This window comes from Protopterus annectens, chromosome 3.part1 (assembly GCF_019279795.1).
Source record: "Protopterus annectens isolate FY-2018-M chromosome 3.part1, PAN1.0, whole genome shotgun sequence".
NCBI classification, from domain to species: Eukaryota; Metazoa; Chordata; order Ceratodontiformes; family Protopteridae; genus Protopterus; species Protopterus annectens.
In genome coordinates, this window is record NC_056732.1 from 1,176,929,153 (window position 1) to 1,176,951,457 (window position 22,305).

The window sequence follows — 22,305 nt, forward strand, 5'->3', positions numbered from 1 at the left end:
TTAATGGCTCCTACAAACCCTCAGTTATATGTAGTTTCATAAATAATATTAACTTAACAAACAAGAGAAACTTAACACATAAAAAACTTATTGAAGTCTCTCACTAGATTTATACTGAGGAGAAGAAAGCACTTTGGCACTTTAAATGTACATTTTTTCTTGAACTTTAATTGTTTCTTAATTGTTTCTTAATTACATTATTGGTTAACTAGTTTGTGTATTTAACCAGCACTGCTGCACTTACATTTTCACCTTGAAAAAGCCTGGAATAGTCCAGGCGAAAGCGCTTGGTTAAACTGTTTTTTTGCTGTTTGGTCGAATAAAAGTTCTTTTTGAAGATCCTTGGTTCAGCGTTTATTCAACTACAATTTATGGTTTACATCGTAGAATCTCTATTTGTGCACTCATTGCTGGAATTTGGTATTACCCTTGGGAATTGAAACCAGTTACTGTTGTACTTTCACTTTGAACTTCTCACAGCTCCTGGTCCGTGCTGGTGTGTTCTCTTTTTGTGACTTCTATGCATCATAGTTAGCCAATCACACAGGCTGCATCTGCAGCATATAAAATACTTATATAATATTTATATTTATTATTTATTTATATTAAGCATATAAAATACTTGCTGATTCAACCCATCTGACCAACAACTGATTCTCACAACTTGCGTCTGGAAGGAGGTACCTCAGCTTCCACTGTAGGACTACTAGATTCAGGAAGAGTTTGTATCCTACAGCTGTGAGACTTATTACTACAGACACCAACCATAATAACTGATGCATTAAAGCCTTTTATTTTCAATTTAATCCTGCTGCTCTGAGCAATTACCACCGGTATTACTATTATGCAATATGATGGCTATAATGAGTCACTTCTAAGGTTAACAAATGCAATATGGTAACTAAACAGCTGCTATTCATTTGTCTCTATTTATTCTCTGTCTTAACAGTGTAAGAGTTTGGTGGTGGGTATTTATTTATTATTATCCCTGAACAATGGGTATTGAATTTGTTTATGTAATGTGGCTACCTTTTGTATGTCATACATGTTGTTTTCTTTCATATGTTATTCTTTGATACCACTGTATCTACGTTATTTGCACTGCATTTCTCTCATGAGCTGATATTTGCAATTTCATTTAAGCTGCACTTTTGTTGTCCTAAATGACAATAAAGTTTCTTTGAGATATGAGAGCATCATAAAATATGCATTTACCCTACAATCTGATTTTTCCTCTACACTCTGCACCATTGGAGTACAGACTTGGGAATTTTAACTGACAGAATGCTAGGGGCTGCTGCTGCTCTGCTACATCTGCATGTGTGAGAGGCTGAGGTCAGTGCTGATGCTGCCACTGACAATAGGCCTTGACTGTGAAGGAGGAGAGTGTTCAAGACCAGGGTAACCTTCCAGGAGCTTCATGAGCTAGAGATTGTAGAGCGCTATAGGGTGCATAGGGATATACTACAAGAACTCGCTGTGCTCTGCCACCCTCAACTCAGACCCAGAACCAACAGAGGGGAACCCACCCAAGTAGAAACAAAAGTGTGTATAGCCCTTACAATACTAGCTACAGGTACATTTCAAAGACCAACTAGGGACATGATGGAGGTCTTACAGGCATCTGATCCGGGATACACCACCAGTTCTTGGCTGCAATGCAAACACATGCTAGTGAGCAGATTTATTTACCCCACACACCTGAGGACAGGGTCAGTGGTATTCATCTCTTCTACCTTGCAGCACACTACCCTGAGGTACTGGGTGCCATAGACTCATAAACACTCATGTACACATTAAAGCTCCACCGGTTGAGGAGGGTACAGTCTACATCAACCACACTGGGTATCATTCCATCAACTGCCAGGTCATGTGCAATGCTCAGGACATCATCATGAATGTGTGTGCCTGTAGGTCTGGCAGTTACTACAACTCCCATATCTGGCACTCATCACAGCTGTACCAGATGTGTTGCCAGGGGAGACAGCCTGGATCGCCATCTACTGGGGGATGCTGGCTATGCACTGGAACTGTGGATGATGACACCCATCAGAAAGGCACACACAACTACTGAAGAATGTCATAATGAAGCACATGCACAAACTAGGAACACCATAGAGCACGTGTTTGGGCTACTCAAGTCGTGGTTCCAGTGCCTCGCTATATCTGGTAGAGCCCTGCAGTACTCTCCAGCCACATGTGCACAGATGGTCATGGTATGCACCATGCTAAACAATATCATCCTGCAGAAACAGCTCTGGCAGGATCATCACAGGGAAGGGACATACAGCTCCCCACCAGTGCCATGGTCCCCAGAGCCACACCTACAGGAGACTCGGAGGCAGAGCCCCCTGAGGCTGTCCCTGTATGCAGATGTAGACATGCCCAGTATTCCATTGCCTTGGCAAAGAGGCAATGCATAGCACATGCACTGATAACTTAGGGTCCTAGGGACTGACACCTTACTCTGACTTGCATACATAGTAAAACGGATGCCAGCCATACAACACAATCTACACTTTACCATGTATTGGCTGTGTACTGCACTCATAAGACAGAGTGAGCCCTGGAAAACAGGTATCACAACTGCTGCATGCACAAGATGAGTCACTCTCCTTTACAACAAATGTATGGGGTACTAGACTATGGCTGCATATGTATGCTCCTGCTGCATTTATACAAGGGAATAGAGTGGACAACTGGGCTACCTGCAGAGAACAAACAGCTGTGTGGAACAACAGGTACTATGTCCAATAGTAACTGCCCTATTATATGCAGTAGTCCGCAAAACAGCATAACCCATGGCAGTATGCAAGGGAAGTGCCAAACAGCAGGGTCATAGGACAGATGCAGTACTCACAATGCTACAGTCCCCTAGCCCTAACACATCAATGTTCACATACAAGTGCAGTAACAGGGTATATGTTTGCAAGGATATATCAGCAGACCACACAATCTCAGGACTGTCCCAGACAACCTAGCTACATGTCCTATTTTCCTCAATATGCAGGGGTAAAAGTGTACATATCTGTCTGCTGTTGATAGTGTGAGGAATTAAAACTCACTTTCTGGTGGCTGTTGTAGCTCAGTGAGCTAAGTTCATTAGCATGGTTGATGGTGTTTGTGGTTCAAAGCTGGCTGCACCTACAACTTTTGCATGTGAGGTACTCCTTTGGTATGAGTCCACACACTGTCAATATGTCACAATCTGTTACTGCAAGAAAGCTGGACAAAGCCAGAGATGATGGAGAGACAGAGGGCCAAACCTGCAGACATTATGCATGCTCTGAGTAACCGAGAAGGTTGCTAGTATAACAGCAGGTTGCAACATGTCAGAGTAGCAACAGGATGTAAAGGCCATCACTTAGCTGTGTCAGTATGGACAACAAGTCACAGTGCTCCATGTAGATGTATATTATTGGAAAAACACAACCATATGAGGAGCAGAGCAGACAATGGGATGGAATGCTGGACATTCTGCCAAATGTGTACAGTCAGAGGTGAGAAGACTGTCACTCTGTGTGTGATGTGTTATATCATGTATCCCAGTCACAGCATACCTACAACCACTTAGGGAAGGAAATCTGGACAAAGCCATGAACAGTAGTGTGACAAAAGCCCAAATATAAGGAGAAGGTTAAACTAGTGGCCAGAGAAATGTAGAAAGTTCAGAGAATAACAGTTTGTGCAGTAGCCTGGGTTTCCTGATGTGCATGGAGTCAGTAACTCAAATGTCTGTTATCATTTCCTAATGGCAATCTATGATGATTTGCCACTGACATACCAGAAAATCACAATTCTGTGTAAAACATACCATACATATGATGCAAAATAATGTGCAGTCTTTTACAATCTGTACAGGTGCTAGGTATGAGTCATATACTACATTCAGAACACAGCCAGGGAATCCCTTGGACAAAATATCAGGAAGGCGCTGGACTGTTGAATCAGGTTCAACAACCAGTTGGCTGTAGCACACAAAATCCCTGACTGGAGTACAGGTAGATCTGGCCTGGAGTTACCTTGTAAGTACTGACAGTCACAATGGGCATGCCCCTACACTTAGGTAACTTGAGCCCATGTCTGATGCTTCAGTTGCCTAAAAACCAGATATCTGAAAATATGTCTGTGCTCAGAGACAGCTATTTATACATATCTGTCTCTCCCTATACCCCTCACACATGATCACCAAATCTATCATTATGTGGCACACACACACACACACACACACATACATATATATATATATATATATACATATATATATATATATATATGTATATATATATATATATATATATATATATATATATATATATATATATATATATATGTATATATATATATATATTTATAGATCTATACAGCTACATAAATGTGTAGAGTGATGTAGACCCTCCACATATATCTATATAGAACTGTAACATAACACACACACAACTACACCTAATTTGACATCCCTGTTTTATATGTACTGTATATATAGTTATAATATATCTATAAATGTATCTATCTATATATATATATATATATATATATATATATATATACACACACACACACACACACACACACACACACACACACACACAGACACACACACATATACATATATGTATCTATTTTTATATATATATATATATATATATATATATATATATATATATATATACATATACATGTTTATTTGTGTGTGGGGATGCACGGATGTACACACCTACATGCAGGATGCTGGGGTTATCTGCACCTATACACATAACAGTTGCCTGATTGTAAAAGCCCAAGGCCACATAACGACATAATCCAACCAACCACAGAACCCTGTGCTTGTGGAATGTTACCCTGTAGATGGACCATTGTGAGCAGGTGTTGCAATGTCCAATGACTTCAATGCAGGACTTGTACAAGTCATATTTCCACTGGCCAATTGTCCACCTAATAAACTGGAACTGTCCAGAATTGGTGATACTGATCCCTGTACACATATAGTGGGGGTATTAACAAGTATGCCACTGCTAGGACACCAGATACATTCATGGCATAAAGCAGGTTCAATCTACTGGCCACACAGGCTGTGTAAGACAAGGCCAGGTTGTGTAGCCCACAACTACTGTGGCTGTAGCCACATGTACACCACATGTAACTGGGTGCACATGCACTTTGTATGATGAGCTGTAGTGTGTAATAGTAGTTAGTTAGGGGTTTGAATCTCACAGCAACCAACGTGTGTGTGTGTGTGTGTGTGTGTGTGTGTGTGTGTGTGTGTGTGTGTAGATATTTCCCTTACAGTGGTTCAAACATGTCCATCTCAATGCAATGGCCAATTATTTTGTGGCCCTGTGATTAGCATTCTCCTAATATTGACCTCCTTGTCAACACCTGCTGATGTCATCCACCATAACAGCACTGTCTGCCAATGTCAAAACAGATAAGCTCTGTGGCGCATGTGATAACTACTTAGTGCTATAGTGTATACTAATAGATAGGTAGGGGTTCTAATCTCCCTAATGGCAACTGTGTGTGTGTGTCTGTGTGTGCGTTTATAAATATATCCCCTTGCAGGAGTGTGCCTATCTCTGTGCAATGGTTATACATTTTAAACCCCTGTGACTAACTGCCAGCCTCCCCACTGGCCTCCTTTACAAGGCTTGCTGATGTCATCCACCTTAACACACCATCTAACCATGTTAAAACAGATTAGCTCCATGGTGCATGCAATAACTACTTAGTGCTATGGTGTATACTAATAGACAGGTAGGAATTCTAATCTCAATAATGTCAATCCTGTGACTACCTGCCAGCCTTCTCATTTGCCTCCTTTACAAGGCCTGCTAATGCCATCCACCTTAACAACACTGAATGACCATAGCAAAACAGATAAGCTCCGTGGTGGATGCAAAAACTACTTAGTACTATACTGTATACTAACAGATAGATAGGGGTTCTAATATCATTAAAGGCAACTTTGTGTGTGTGAGTTCACAAATGTATTCCCATACAGCAGTACACATATGGCTATATAGGTGTGCAATTGTCATGCATTTTACTGGCCTGTCACTAGCTGCTGGGCCTAAATAGTCCACATCTACCGAGGCATACATGCTATCCACCACCATATACATTTGTATGTACAGAACACCCAGTTTGGCACATATCAAGGGTAGCAGGCCTTGTCACAGGGTATGCATGCAAGACTATGATGACTGCTCCCATTGTCCCCAACACGCTGATCTACACATATGCACCTAGGTAACCATGCACATATACAGTTGTATCTTGTTGATGTCATATATCTGCTGTGCTGCCATGCTGCCCTGTGCTGCTGTATTGCTGCCAAGTCTCTATAGTTTAGCCACTCAGACCCCTGGAGCAGAAACATACAACAGTCCTGTGAGACATCTGTCATTCTGCAACACTACCGCCAATCTAACATCATGCAACAAAGATGCAGAAACTTTGTTGTGTACTCATGACACATGCCAGCATACAGTATCTGTCATGGCATAACACTAATGCACTAAAAAGCTACATGAAATGTAATATAGTCACAATGTGCAAAAGACACATATTTGCATGTTCCTGCATTGATGATATGGATGGCAGGGATGGGGAACAGGTATCATCACATGCATAGGGTGTGGCATGGTGGTGCCAGAGGCCTAGGCTCTGCCAAACAGTTGATAGCATGTGTGTGAGTCAGGAAGGGGTGCTGCTCAGCTGGACTATGGAGAGATGCAGTGCATGTCTGTTGTTGACCTGCATGTGACAGCGAAGTCTGAGTGTGTACGTGTGCTAGCCCTACACATTCGTATGTTGGACAGCTGCGGACCATACATGGCAGAGTGGACAGTTCTCCTTCTCTGGCCATGAACATGGGAACAGGCTGTGCCAGGAATGGCACTGGTACCACCATGCCCAGGATCAGATGCTGTACTAATTGCTGATGGTGACTGGTGTGTGCTGGGCCTGTATCCCACATGGCGACACCCAGGACCACTTGCCCATGGCCTGGCATGTCATGGTGTGGACAGCACACTCCCTTCTGTAGTGCTCAAGGTACTGCCACTAGGGGAGCGTGTGAGTGAATGGCCATGTGGGCTCTCAGCTGATGGTGTTGCTGACATATGTCCATGTGTCTGATGTCCTACTCCCACCAGATGTTCCATCACAGACAATGTGTGGTCAAGGACTGACAACATCTCACCCCACCATCTGTCCACTACATTAGTGAAATGATCCATGCCATCATCAATGTGGTGGAGGGAGTCATGGATGTCAGACTGTGCTGCATCCATGATCCTAAGCATTCATCTGTTGCTGCGTATGGAACATTCTTGTGCCTCCATGATGGACTGAAACATGCACTGATGATCCATGGTGTGACACCAGTGACAGCTGGTGGATAGGCAGCAGTCCTCCTTCGAGTACCCCTGTCAATCTGGGTGTGTGAGACCTCACCTGCTCTCTGGCTATGGCTACTGTCTACGCTCACTGATGCCATAGTTGCCAAACTCTCCTATTCGATGTCAACACACTTTGATTGTCCAATATATGTGGCCTCAGGGGGTGGGTATGTGTGGACATACTGACTGTGTGCAGGGACACTGGTGAAGGAAGTGGGATGTCAACCCATGGGACAGATGCCGCCCCCAACAACCTCACTTGTGCCTCACTATGTCCACTATCATCATCATATTCCAATGAGACACTGACATCGGATTGTGAGGGGAACACACTCCAACCCCCATGTTCACCTGTGAGGAGGGAGACAAAATGAGTAGATTACTACCTGCACTATTACAGTATATATGGTAATCCACACACATACATATACAGGTGAGGAGCCACAACTGCTTTGCACATACCACATCTTATTTCTGATACCATGCACAGCACACAAGCAGACTGCAATATACACAGACAAGACCGGCCCTTTATAAGATGCACTGCAGCTACATCTAGTTAGTGCTGACAGTACTATACACCTGTGCGATAAGCAATATGTCAGTTAATGTGATAAACCTACACCTAAAACACAGTGCACCCATCTTGAGCATACTATGCCAGTTCTAATAGCACTGTCTCGGGTATGTACCATCTCCATATTCTGTAGGAGCAGGCATCTGTGAGTGATTGCCTCCTGTGTAGTAGACTGTGTAGACCTCCTCAAAATTAAGTGCATATGTATTACTGCTCCTGCAAATACACAACTGTGATTACCCATACAATGCACTTCAGTTAATCCCTCAGATATTTAACATACAAGTATTGTACTCTGGCTAAACATAACAGTTGTGACTAGGGCAAAATGTCAGCTGTTAACATTCATAGGGTATATATGATCCATACAACAAAAGTAGCACACTTGCTAGGTACAGAACCTTGAACTCTGTTGAAACCTGACACACCTATGGAAATATGACGGAGACGTATTGTCAGCAATACCAAATGTGGCATTGTTACAGGATAATCTGTACATATTTCAACATGTATAGACGCTAATATGATACTGCCTACATTGCTGACATTTTGAGTATGTGTGCACAGCTGTGCATTAAAACCAAACCACCCCCAATGTAGATACACCTAATGCCACTGTACTGCTATGCAGAGGCTGCCACAATTGCTGATGCAGTATTACACTGATGAACACAGGAAGCTTACCTGGATGTTCCTCTGCTGTAGATTCTGTGGCACCCACCACCATGAGGTATGTGGTGATAGATGCTTGGAAGCTGGTGATTGTTCCCAGGTTTGCCAGGAATTCCTCTGTGGCTGAGAATGGTTGTTCTGCAGCACTCACTCCACCGGTGGCAACACGGTCCCTGGTCAGAGTGACAGCCCTTTACCATGCAGCATTGATCATATCTGTGGCCCAGTGTCGGACCTGCTCGTAGGTTCTGTCTTGTAGCCCTACAGGGTTGACTACTGTGATGAGGTCAGCCCATATTGCCACACATTGGTCACGATTGTGGTGAGTCCTGGACAGCAGAATGTTGTGATGCAGTCTGAGCCCATCCAAGATGACATTATGTTAGCCTCTAAAATGCACGTCTCCTTCTATTCATGCTTTCTGAAAGACAACAAGAGGTGTACACTTCACAGCACCAGATATCTTGATGTCCACTATGTACAGACCCTGCACATCCAAATTTCCCTGTACTATCCACTGCTACCTCCCATGCCATACCTTACAGTCTATCAACACACTATGTATGTTGCTATCACCAACATAATAGCAATACTGGCTATGTCCCTGTGTGCCATGACAGATTGTGCTGTATGTCTCTGCAGCCATCAGTGCCATCTACTGTGGTGTGTCACGTGTGAGCAAAGTCCCACTACTATGTCATATTGCCACTGTCAGACACATAGGTGTGTGTTACTACATGTATGTAGGGACACTCCAGTAACATCACTGTGCCACACTGACAGACGACAATGCAAACCTGCTGCAGTCTAGCCTCCCTGTAGGCATCATACCTCTCCAGTACACAGAGGTTTGCTGAATATGTACATGTTCCCGATGTATGTGGTCTTTCTGCCAGAAACCTATGGATATCTGGCAAGCAGTTGGCCAATAATTGATGGTTGTTCCAAGAATATGCTGAATCTGGCTGTCACATGCCTGAACCCTCAGAAAACAATTATGCTACAGTAATATCTGTCACTCTATTCATACTCATACTTTGTTTGACCAATATGTATACTCTGTCGATGAGGTTTGGCCTGTGTCCCCCAGTAATACTGGCAATTACTTGACTTCCTGCTGTAAGGGGTTGCCAGGTACGTTAACCATAGCTCTCAGGCAGTGACATATGAATGTTGACTAAACTGTGACCTAGCCAGAGTACATCAGGAGAGTCATGGACACCTTTACAATGTCTGAACTATTCCTGTGTGACAATCACAGACTGAGAGATGCTGAATGACAGTACATCATGTGATATGACAGCTGTGTCTACCCTTACTTACTGACAATATGTCTGTGACATAATGCAGTAGATTTCATATTCACAGACTGAGAGATGCTGAATGACAGTACATCATGTGATATGACAGCTGTGTCTACCCTTACTTACTGACAATATGTCTGTGACATAATGCAGTAGATTTCATACAGGAGCCAACCATTGTAGGAGGGAGGAAACGGCCACAAGTGTGATGTAATTCACAGCAGGCACAGTTGAGAGGCATGCTTGTAGCTGTTGGACAGCAGACTATCACCAACATGTCATTCCCAGGCCTACTGTTGTAATCCCTATTCCCCATAACTGCATCCTCCGATCTGCATCCCTTTTTATAGGGACTTGTATTACATACCTGGTAGAGTAACGTAATCCTTTTGTGAAGAAATCCTGAAAAACAGTGTTTGGTGAATCACAGTCTGTCTTGGTATAGCAAGTTACAGACCTGTTTCCCATAGGCAGTTTCTTGCCTTTTGTAGGTAATGTTTAGTAATAGGTAATTGCCTATTCACCAATCCGTGGCTCAGACTTGCTAATTGCATCCAGAACAGCTGAGTTGTACTTTCATTAGCCAATGACATAGCACAACAGTGCAATATTTAATGACTTCCTTTAGGGTTTAGCCCCTTTCTTAGTCTGTAAGATGGGCATTAGTAAGGTATGGAGTCTATAGCATTACACAAGGTGGGTACTAATACTGTCCACTGTTGAAATTTATGAGGTATGTCCACAGCTTTCCATGCTATGTTTGACCATTGTCAAATGCCTTTATTATTATCTGGCAGTTCAGTGTTCAACATTGTGGGTTGAGGTCATTAAGGGGGAAGAGATATGTGGGTGTCAGGCATCATATCTATCAGAATATGCATGCTGCAGCAGCAGCTGCTGGTCTATCAGCTCTGTATGTTGGTAGGGGCAGACAGTGACACATGTCCCTGTCACTTGACCTTTACCCCCACCTCTTTATGTATGGGAGTCATGTGGATCCCTTGTTCTAGAGGGTTGTGAGGTATGGTAGGTCTATAGCAGGTGGTGTAACATGCCACTGCATATGTTGCAGCCTGCAGCTGCTGCTTTCTGCCTAGGACTCATAGTGGGGAGTGTGAACATGTAAGAGGACAGCAAGCTGTATGTGTCACTGATGGAGCAGTGTCAGCTCTGTCATCACAGCAGAGCCAGGGTGAGGGTACCCATAACGGTACAGTTGAGGCATGTGCTTAAGGTACATCTGTTATGTAACAGTGCCAGTCAAAGAGTAGTAGGCAACTTACAGGTAGGCTATATGAATGTGTGCAGTGTGTCCATACCTACAGTCCTTTGACTTGCTAACATGTGTAGCAGTTAATTAAGTGAAAGAAATCTGTTTTGGTTAAAATTGCATGAATCAGTTATTATTTGCTGTATTCACAAGAATGTAATTTGCTGTATTCACAAGAATGTAATTGAAGTGCAATACACTGGATTCAAACCCAGAACTTGTGGGTGGCAAAATGTACAACATACATAGTATTTAACAGATGGAGCTATTGAGTCACTGCTGCAGCAGGTGTACTTGCAAGATATTTCTTATTTATGTATTTATTTATTTGCAGTTTGTTAACCGGGAAAGTCCACTGGGCCATGTTGAGCCCATTTTCAATGGCGGCCCAGGGAGAAAAGCTCCAGTAATGAGAGCATTTATAATATTTACAATCACCAAAGAAACAAAAAATAGTAATAACAATAATTACAAAAGAGGTAAAAATCCAAGTAATAAGCAATATTTATGAGTTCATACAAAGTAAACATTAAGAAAGTAAATTCAACAGATTTATTTATTGTGACTTGGCTGAAATTGGGATAGGAATGTTGAAAGGGGTAGAAAGCTTCAGGTGGGGGTGAAAGCAGGAGCATTCCCAGAGGGAGGACAGATAGAGTAGAGTAAGCTCTTGAAGGTGGAGGCATTATGGGTAGTTCTAATGTGAGGGGGAAGTGAATTCCAGGATCTGGCAAGAGAAAAAGATAGTAGCAGTTGTTGTGGAGTATGTATGGGTTTGTAAACTTCAAGGAGATTTTGATTGTTGCTTCTGAGTAGTCTCTGTGGCTGATGCAGTTTTAGGGTAGAGGAGAGGGAAGGGCAGTTAAAGGATTTAAAATAAGTTTTTGTGCAGTTGTGAGTTGAATATATGTCAGATAGTTGGGAAGTCCAACCAATTTAGAGAATGGAGGGAGTCACAGTGATGAGAGGATATATGTCCATGCATACAGTCTGTGACACAGGATTTGCATTAGCATGTGTTTTTTGGTGGGTATGAGGTGTGACACTCAAATGTCTGGCATGATTTTTTAACCTCGATCTTTAATTACTTGCCAGTACTTAAGCAGACAGATATGTTTTTTGTGAAAGCATGCCAAAAATAGGGGCACAACTGTGGACACTCTGCAACAGTCTGTACAGTTGACAGCTATACCTGCTATCCCAGGCCTCATGCACATCCATTATTATTTATTTGGCTGTGTATTGGTGCAGTGTCTGCATCACAGTCCCATGTACACTGCCAATTTTCCCATTATATGTACTTGCAGTGTATCAGTGGCAATCAGGATATGTTGGTGGAAACATCTATTTTAATTAAGAGCTGAGGGGCCTAATGCACTGTGCTGTAGTTGACAGGGGCCTGGGTTCAAGATGTGACAAGGATGACTATTTTGCAGATGTACCTAACATTTTCAGAAACACATAAGATGCTTAAGGCACTTTTAAAAAGTTTAAGTGGGTTTATGCGGATTTCCACGGCATGCCATGCTACTTTGCTCCACTTAAACTCATGCTAATTATAAAAATAAGGAAAGAAAAAAAGGGTGATAGGAAAGTGGTGAAATGGGGGCAGTAGGAGGAAAAATATACTGAAAGGCAGGTAGGGTATGCAAGACAGGTGTAGGAAAGGACCATAGCTCTTCATTTCTTGTACAGCAACAGATGTACAAGCTGTACAGAATTTGAAATTTGGAGCCTGACATCACAGAGAGAGGGCAACATAACCGTGTTGATTAATTCATGTAATAATTAATTGTGCCCAGTGTGCATGGGTGAGAAATGGAGAGCTATGTATGGGGCGATATTTTTTGTGGGACAGGTACCCTTTTATTTATTTATTGTTTTATTTTATTCATAGTTTTTTTAACCGGGAGAGTCCTTTGGGCCATAGTGAGCTCTTTTTCAATGGAGGCCCAGGGAGAAAACCTCCAAGTACATACATAAAATATATATATATATATATATATATATATATATATATATATATATATGTGGTTAAAAAAACATTAATACAAGAAATTGTTATGATTACAGTCACTGGGATTCTATACATTTTTTACACAGAATAACATAGCTATTATGCAATTTAAAACAATATAAGACAACAAGACTGAGGGGTTGATTACATTCTTGAGGAGATGAGTGGTAGAGTGTTATATGAAGAGATTAGAGGGGACAAAGTGGGAGAAGTACAGTAGGGGAAAGCTAGTGCTTTTAAGTAGTGATGTTTGATTGCAAGATGGATGTAGAAGAGGTTTAGGAGGGGTGGGAGCAGGAAATTTCCCAGGCTGAGGAGAGATAAGAGTGGAGTAGGATCTTGAAGGCAGAAAGATTTTGGGTAGTCTGAATATGGGGGGAGAGAGAGAGAGTTCCATTTTCATACAAGAGAGAAGGCTAAAAGAGATTGGCCAAGAGTACGTAAAGGTTTATGCAGTTCAAGAAGGTTCTGATTATTGGATCTGAGAGAACTGGCAGTTAGGTGCATGCTAAGGATGGAGGAAAGGGAAGGAGAGAGTGGAATGTTGAGGAAGGGATAGAGGTACATGCAGGGAGATAAGTTGGGTAGGAGAGGTTGCATTTGCAGACAGACAAGATAGACAAGACAGAATATAGGGGTGGTGTGTGACACATGAAGGGGGTAAATTCTTTGGACAGGGAGGGTGCTGTGGAATCAGAAATCCATGCATTCCCAGATGGCAGCAGTGTGACTGAGCTCCCCCACCCATTGGCAATCAACACTGCTTCTTCACTGCCCCAAATCTGGCTGTACTGGAGGCTGGGCACCAGGGCCACCTTCCCCCTCCAGGTTGGCCAGTCTGCCCTCAGTTTGGCACAGGGGGTTCTCATAACTATGATGCACTATCCTGTGCACCATTACTGGTAGCTGATCTTGGGTGACAACTCCCCCTCTGCCCCCACTCTTGGGGGGATGTGCCCCATACCCTGAGGCGGTTCCACCTGCAGGTGGTGCAGGGCCAGTGGAGGGGTCACCACAGGCTTGGGTCCCAGATATGCTGGGACCCAGTGTCATTGCTGGCTGAGGTAGGGTATGCAGATCACCAGGAATCAGCCTACACAGTCGAGCTGTGATGTTGAGGTATTTCAATGTGTATAGGTTATTAATGGACATTACATTTAGTTAGTTATAACAGCATGCCAGATCATTGCAAATAACCCAGGAACATAACATTACATAGAATATGGAATGCAACAATAAGTAAGATAACAGTCAGTATAGTAACATCATGCCAGTAAGAGTTATGGCATAAGGCCAACAACATAGGTAATTCAACATGTTATGTTAATATGCAACCATTGTATTACATAACAATAATAAAACACAAGGCCCAACATAACCATTTAGAGAACAACATTTGTTAATAGGAAACCATAACCAATGTATAACATTAATAAATTATGATGAAGATAAGGGATGGGGGGAGACAGAAATACAGTGCATGAGTGCCAATATAGGCTATATAATTTGCAACAATACTGTTACTCTGCAGGTATGCCCTTCCTCTATGTATAACAGTGCCCTACAGCTAATGTAGGATGTACATACCTCTTAAGCTATCCGCATGTGACAGTATGGGCCAAGCTGTAACACCTACAGGTACACAACTACAGAGGACTATTGGATGTCTGGTGGACCTATATGACTACCAAAGTCTACTGTGGAATGATGTAGTTTGATAGTGTTATTGACATAATCATGTCAAAGATAGATCTGTGACAGATGGATTAGGTGACAGTGATTACAGTCCGTGACAGTGTGACACTTGAGGGACATGTATCATGCACAGTACAGAGAGTAAAGAACTATCATGTCATCATTGTCAAGCATGGGGTTAGACTGTCAGCAAACATACATAGACACACCAGACACACAATATTACACATTATCTTTATTGTAATATCTTTATTAGTATTATACTTGTTGCCTTTATTTTCTGATGTCTTATCACATTCCTGATCAATGTTGTTAACAGTCTGTTACTTATGAACACACAAATTGTTAACCCATAATAAGGGCTACTGCACCAATTAACCTTTAATTCCTGTGGGGAGGAAATCTGTTAACAGTACATTATTGATTCAGTAATATTTATTAGTACTTGTCACTGGGTTTGACCCCTGGTCTGTGTGTGACAAAATGTACATGAGACACATCATTTAACAAACTGAGCTACTGAGCCACTGCTGACTATTGATTGCCTGATATTTGCCTAGAGCTCACCTGGAAACAAAATATGACCTTGTAATAGCAATACAGTTTAATACAAGACTGCATTGACAATTGAACACACATGCATAAGATTCCTGTATGACAGAGATACTAGGTAAGCTGTACATTAATACATAGAATGCAGCTGTACACAAAACACTCTTAGTGGATGGAAATATCTGTAACATGTACAAACCACATTGGAGTATTGGGCTGGCTAACTAAACCCATATACAGTTGTAGGTAGTATATTTGCAGTCTACAGCTATTATAGTTTCATACTTGCCTGCAGCACCATTACTTGGAGCAGGAATGCATATAACTGAAATGCAAGGGTTAAGACATAATCCTGATATACACAATCTACCTTGGGTGCTCCTGGTATTGCTTCAGATGTTAGTGCAGAAAATGTCATAATGCATATATCTTGTAGTACAGTTCTAAATCTACAGTTTAGCATAACACTTTTTCTTAGCTAACCTTGAGTCAGTTAGTGGCATTCTTTGTGTTGTTATTTCAGAGCAGATGTCATACTCGATTTCATGGACAACAGCCCTACTTACACACATATTGCACAACACAGCTTTATTAGGGGTACCTTCATGCAGTTATTGTAATATTTTCAAAGTCTTTATTAAATATAATTTGGGATAATGCAGGTGTTGCAATATAGCTGCAATTCCACAATTAGTGCATTAGAACCTTTATTTCATTAACATTATCAGGTTTAATGCTGTAACCTTTAGTGCACTATATCTTGCAGTAGACAGTTTTTGCAGTACAGCCCTATGTCCACATTCATTGCATTACACACATCTGTACAGTATGTACCTATTGGCAGTGACTGAATTACTCTATCTTGTGTATTTGACTATAGACTGCAAATTAATCTGTACTCACAACCTGGCCAGGCACCCTGCATGGTCCTCTAGGTTGCGAGCTCTCTCCTCAGCAGCTGTAGGGAAAGAAGCACACCATTATGCGTACCTATCACACATTCAGATTAGATATTGATAAAACAATGCTGACAGTACATACAAACTTGAGGGGCATTCCCATCCCAAGCATCTTTGACACAGATGTTCAGAAGTCCCCTCTTCAACCACTTCAGATCATCAAAATGGTGATGGGCCTGCTCACCTATGTGGGGGAGGCCTGTTGCACTGGTGAGACCGTGTGCCAGCCAGTACCAGGCCTCTGTCTTATACTCCAGTCCCTGGTACTGGCCCTATAGCAGCTGGATGTCATGTTATTTCACTAGGAGTTCAACCATGACCCTGGATGCCAGAATACCCCACCTCTGTGCTCATAAGCTCGCACCCTATCCAACACCTAGCATAGTTCCTGCATGGATCAAACTCCAACAGGTTATACTATATTCCCAAAAAAGCTGAGCCAAATCACCACAGCTGCAAAATCTACAGTTTAATATGTAGAACACAAGAAACGAGTAAGCGCTTTCATGATCACACTGACCACTTCTTCAGACTGAATACATCAAGCATAGCAACTTCTTTTTAAGCACATACTCAATTGATCACATATTAATCAATTGAACAATTAATAAAATCATCATGAATATATAAAAAATATACTAAATATACTAAATATATATATATATATATATATATATATATATATATATATATATATATAGAGAGAGAGAGAGAGAGATATTGATATATATAGATATATATCAATATCTAGCTACTATTAAACCTAATAATGATATATATAATGATAATGATATATATAATGATAATGATATTTATAATGATAATATAATATAATGATATAATATTTAAACCAATGCCTTTCTTACACTGGACCTAATGTTTAAGTGCCCTAGCTTTCAAGAAAGGCTTAAGTGAGACAGTCTCATTCATCCCTAGTGATGTATGAGCATTTAGTTTAAGAATCCACCTCTGCTCAGCTAACGCCATTCTGTTTTTAATGTCCCCCCTCTTAGACCTTCATCTAAAATTTCCAATACACAAAATTTAAAACAGTGTGACAATCCTTCAGCCTCAATGTGTTTAGCCAAAGCACTGGTTTCCTTCCTATTCTAAATATCCGTGATATGTTCCTGAATGCGTTCGTTCAAATCCCTTTCTTGTGGCACAAAAAAAATCAATGAGTAAACTCATGTAATCATAGCTCAATTGCAGGTTCATTTGCTGCCATTTCTTTAACAAGTCAGGGAATAAATCTCCGTATGTAGGCATTGTCAGTACATGTAGCCCCCTTGGAACAATTTTATAATGCAGAGAAGCTTCCAAGGTTTAATAATTGCTATATATATATATATATATATATATATATATATATATATATATATATATATTAGTATATTGTTTTATATATTCATGATGATTTTATATTGTTTAATTAATTAATATGTGCTCAGTTGAGTATGTGCTTTAAAGGAAGTTGCTATGCTTGATGTATTCAGTCTGAAGAAGCGGTCAGTGTGATCGTGAAATTGCTTACTCGTTTCGTGTGTTCTGTATATTAAACTGAAGATTTTGCAGCTGTGGTGGTTTGGCTCAGCTTTTTTGTGTTTTATTCTGCTTTTGCTGAGAGCCGTTTTCTTTGTCAGGTGTCTGGTTGTATTTATATATTATGCTATATTCCCACCTGTTGCTATTAAATAAGCGTGTTTTCCCACCCTTGCACATCACTGGGCTATTTTTAAAAATGTGGCTCTTCACTTGGCACCTCGTAAACTGGCTTAGCTGAGCTGAGCAGTGCTTAAACTGCAAATACTTAACATTGCTTAGAGGTGCACAGACCAGTTAAGTGGTGCTAAAATGTTTCTTGTGTAATCAGTGTTTGGCAAGGCTTAGCTGTGCTTAGCAGAGCGTAGCTGAGTGCAGCAAAGCAGGATTTAAAAATAATTGGCATCATTTGTATTTGCAAAATAAATACTTAATAATCTATCTGTGTATCCAAACTCTGCACCTACTGCACATAAGGCTGTCACTCTATCCATTTGGCTATGTGGACATGTAGCATTCTTCTATAATTTTACATATACCTCTCTACTACATTTAAACACCACTGAGCACAGTGGCACACAATGCAAACCTGCTCAGCTGTGCTTGACCTTTGCATTCAGAATTTAATGCATCTGGTTTCTATTTTTAGATGTTTGGCACGTATCAATTGCTGTGCACCTCACAAACATAAAAAAAAAAAATAAATTTAATACATATACCTACATTGATATACTGCCCTTTCACAGGACAGGAGGTGTGTTACTCATCTCTGGACACAGTAACACACTCCTTACACTGATTCAATAACTGTGTTACACAGCTCTCCCTCAGTAATGTGCCTTCATTAATATTCATGGCACACTACCGAGGGGGTACCATGTACATGCTACCTTCCGTGTAGGCTTTACACTATGCCTACATGGATTTTATTAATTCTGGGAGTAAAATTAATACTGAAAACAGCCTGATATCTGGGAATAACGGCCAAGTTATAAACCAATTTGTTCTTCCAGTTCTAATTTACAGTTACATCTGATGATTCACTCGCCTCAAAAGGTATTGGATCAGTTGAACAGGAAAATATGAAAAATGTCTCATGCTTATCAAATGATATATAAAAATCAGTGTATACCATGATTATGCATTCCTCTTTCTGTAGAAGGAATGGACTTCCTCAAAATTACCTCATCAGATCCAAACATAGTGACTGTTTTGAAACAGGAAGAAAACACATCTAATATGACTTCCCTGTTTAGTTTAGCAGAAGCAAATTGGTGTCAAGTGGGAATGGAAACCAGACCAGAAGTAGACAAAAATCAGGCAGCAACGGAATGTGCAAAAAAACAAAAGAAAGAATATAAGGTGAAGGATCAGATGAGAAGCCAACAAATGTGGTAAAGGTATAAATATAGTTGCAGATACAGAAAAATCCTAGAACAACCTCATATCAATGAGGATCTGACATAAGAATGGTTAAGGAGAGGTGAATTTAAACTAAAATATGGAAGGTCCAGATAATTAGTGGCCCAGGATAGTGGACTATGTACATATTTATTTACAAAGTCCATTGAACCTGTGGGAGAAACAAAGAAATGCAGCATCTGTAAAACAGAACTGGAAATAGTTGCACATCTTGTTGCTGGATGTGATATGCCAATGGTGGACAGACTGCATACTGAAAGGCATAATAATGTGGCAAAATTCTTGCACTGGGGATTGTGCAAACATTACAATATTGAAGTAGCTGACAAACATTGGAAACAAGCATCACAAAGCGTTACAGAGAATGATGAAGTTTATATCACATGGAATCACTCATTACAAAGAGTTCAAAAAATAGATCCAAGAAAACCAGATATAGTAGTTTATGAAAATTAAAAAGTAGCATTGATCATTGAAATTGCTACATGTCATAATTACAGTGCCTTATGTATAGGGAGAGACACAAAGTCATAAAATATAAGGATTTGCAGACAGAAATGATAACACCCAGATGGTTCCAATAGTGGTAGGAGTAATGGGTCTCATAAAAAATAATTTATAGCCTTATTTAGATATACTATCAATACAAATGAATTGCAGGAGTCAGTTCTGAGCACATTGAGGGTACAGTGAAGAGTACTTTTGGCTAACATCAAAGACCAAAACTATACTAATTTCATTAACTTTAATCATACTTTGACTCAGAATGGGGTCTATTTCCGTCATGGTCTTAGATACCCAAAAGACTTGGAGAAATTAATTCCCCTGTTGGTATGTATCTGTTCGAACAATTTTATGACTGAAACAGCCACAATGCTTCCTCTTTGAAAAGATCAAGGGCCTAAATCATAAAACTATGCAAACCACCTCAAAGCCTTGTCCCTTTTCTTAGTATTTTACAGGATACTGACAGCTGACCTCTGCTTCATGTTTAGATCTTCAACACACCTTATCCTGTCATATCTAATACATTTGCAATGCTAATAGTATCATACACATTCACTCAAGAGATCTCAATCTATTTTTCAAAACAAATAGAACATGGAGAGATAGGTTTGTATCAGAGAAAATTCTACTAGGACAGGTGTCAGCATTTTGGAGGACCCCAGCAAATGTGAAGCTGGGGATGCCTGAACACTTCCTATCACTGCCAACTGTCATAAGCAACCTTTCAGTTCATGTTGCAGAGTTTTAGGTTTAGTACGCACAGACTGAATAGTAGCTACAGTGTTCTTACATTGTGGCAGGACTGTACACCCCACTATGTCGCTCAGCTCACAAAGGGATATTCACAGTAACTGGTATTTAGTTGCACTGATGATATATTCCAACAACTCTGTGTAGAGGGCTGGCCTTAGGTGAAATGGTGCCCCCCCCCCAATACACACACAAATCGTCCAGAGCTCCCTCCTTTTTCCTCACATTGAAGGCAAACCATGCACATTATTTTTTTTTTTCCTTTTCTCGTGTTTTTCTTTAATCCTCAACTTTCTCAAGAAGCCCTGGCTTTCTATATTCTCTGAAGTACATTTAATTAATTTATTTTTTTTGTTTTGCTATGATTTTCTACAATATTTTCATCCACTGGTGGCTTGAACAAAAAGTATGATTAAGGAAAGAAATTCAGTATTGCTTTTCAAGTTTAATTTTACATACATCCTATCAACACATCTTACCTAGATAAGACAACACAGTAAGAGCTGTATAGAGAACAACTCAAGTAACCAAATGGGCTGGGGGCTGTCGGACTCCCAGAAGTCATATGGTTATAGATGCTCTAAGGTGCAATTTTAGAGCATTTTACAAACCTTTTGATCCAGTATTGGCCTCAGCAAAAATTGTGAGTAAAACGAATTTCACTCTTACGTTTTCTTGCAAGGAACACATAAGCTGTACTTAAGGCTTTGTATTCAAAGCTGACATAATAGTAGGTCACAATAAACTAACAAGACAAATGCTTAAGAAGATAAATAGATTCCATCTAGGAATACTTCCTGGCTCTCCATCTAGTGTTCAGACTGTGTTTAGAAAACTCCTTTAAAGAGAAAACCATCCCTGAAGATTGGGAGCATCAACTCTTTTTAAAATATCACCATCCATGAACATCAGGAGCATCTACTCTTGTTAAAATCTCAGGTAGTCACTGAGACTGGTCATCCTGTTCTATCTTTAGCACATAACTCTCTCATTTTCATTCACTGAATACCAACTTTATTTTAACAGGTTCATATCATAATCCTGTTTAGGATGTGAAGAATGGATGATCTTTTTTTCCGCAACCAGTAACAACTTTTGTGGGACCCCCACACAGTCAAAGATGATTGGGGAACTCCCTGAAGCTGTAGGTATTGTGATTGCCCAAAGCTGGCTATGTTATTAGTTTTAGTGGAAAGTGAAAGTTAAATCCTACTGGTGGGTAAAGTCAATGATAAAACATTTTAAAAAAATAATGAAGCCTGCTACTTGATAAAACACTGTAGCTACAGACATCTTTGAATTTTAAATGAAAAGCAGCGGTGATGATCCTTAGGATTCTTCATCCTAAGAGTTATTATTACCCAAATGGTTTATAAAATACACAGGATTGCTGTACTACATTTTGTTGGTGGGACAAACATGTGACAAAATATCAAGATAACATTATTTCCTGTAGTTTGTGTCCAATAGCAACTGCAGGGTTTGTTGGTTCCTAAAACCAGCTATGAATACCACATCTGTGGAACTTTGTTCTACTCCACAAAAAGCAGAGTATTTCACTTAGGCTATTCAAATAACATTTGGATGAATGGATGGATGGGTAACCACAAACTCATAACAGGTTTAGCATCCCTG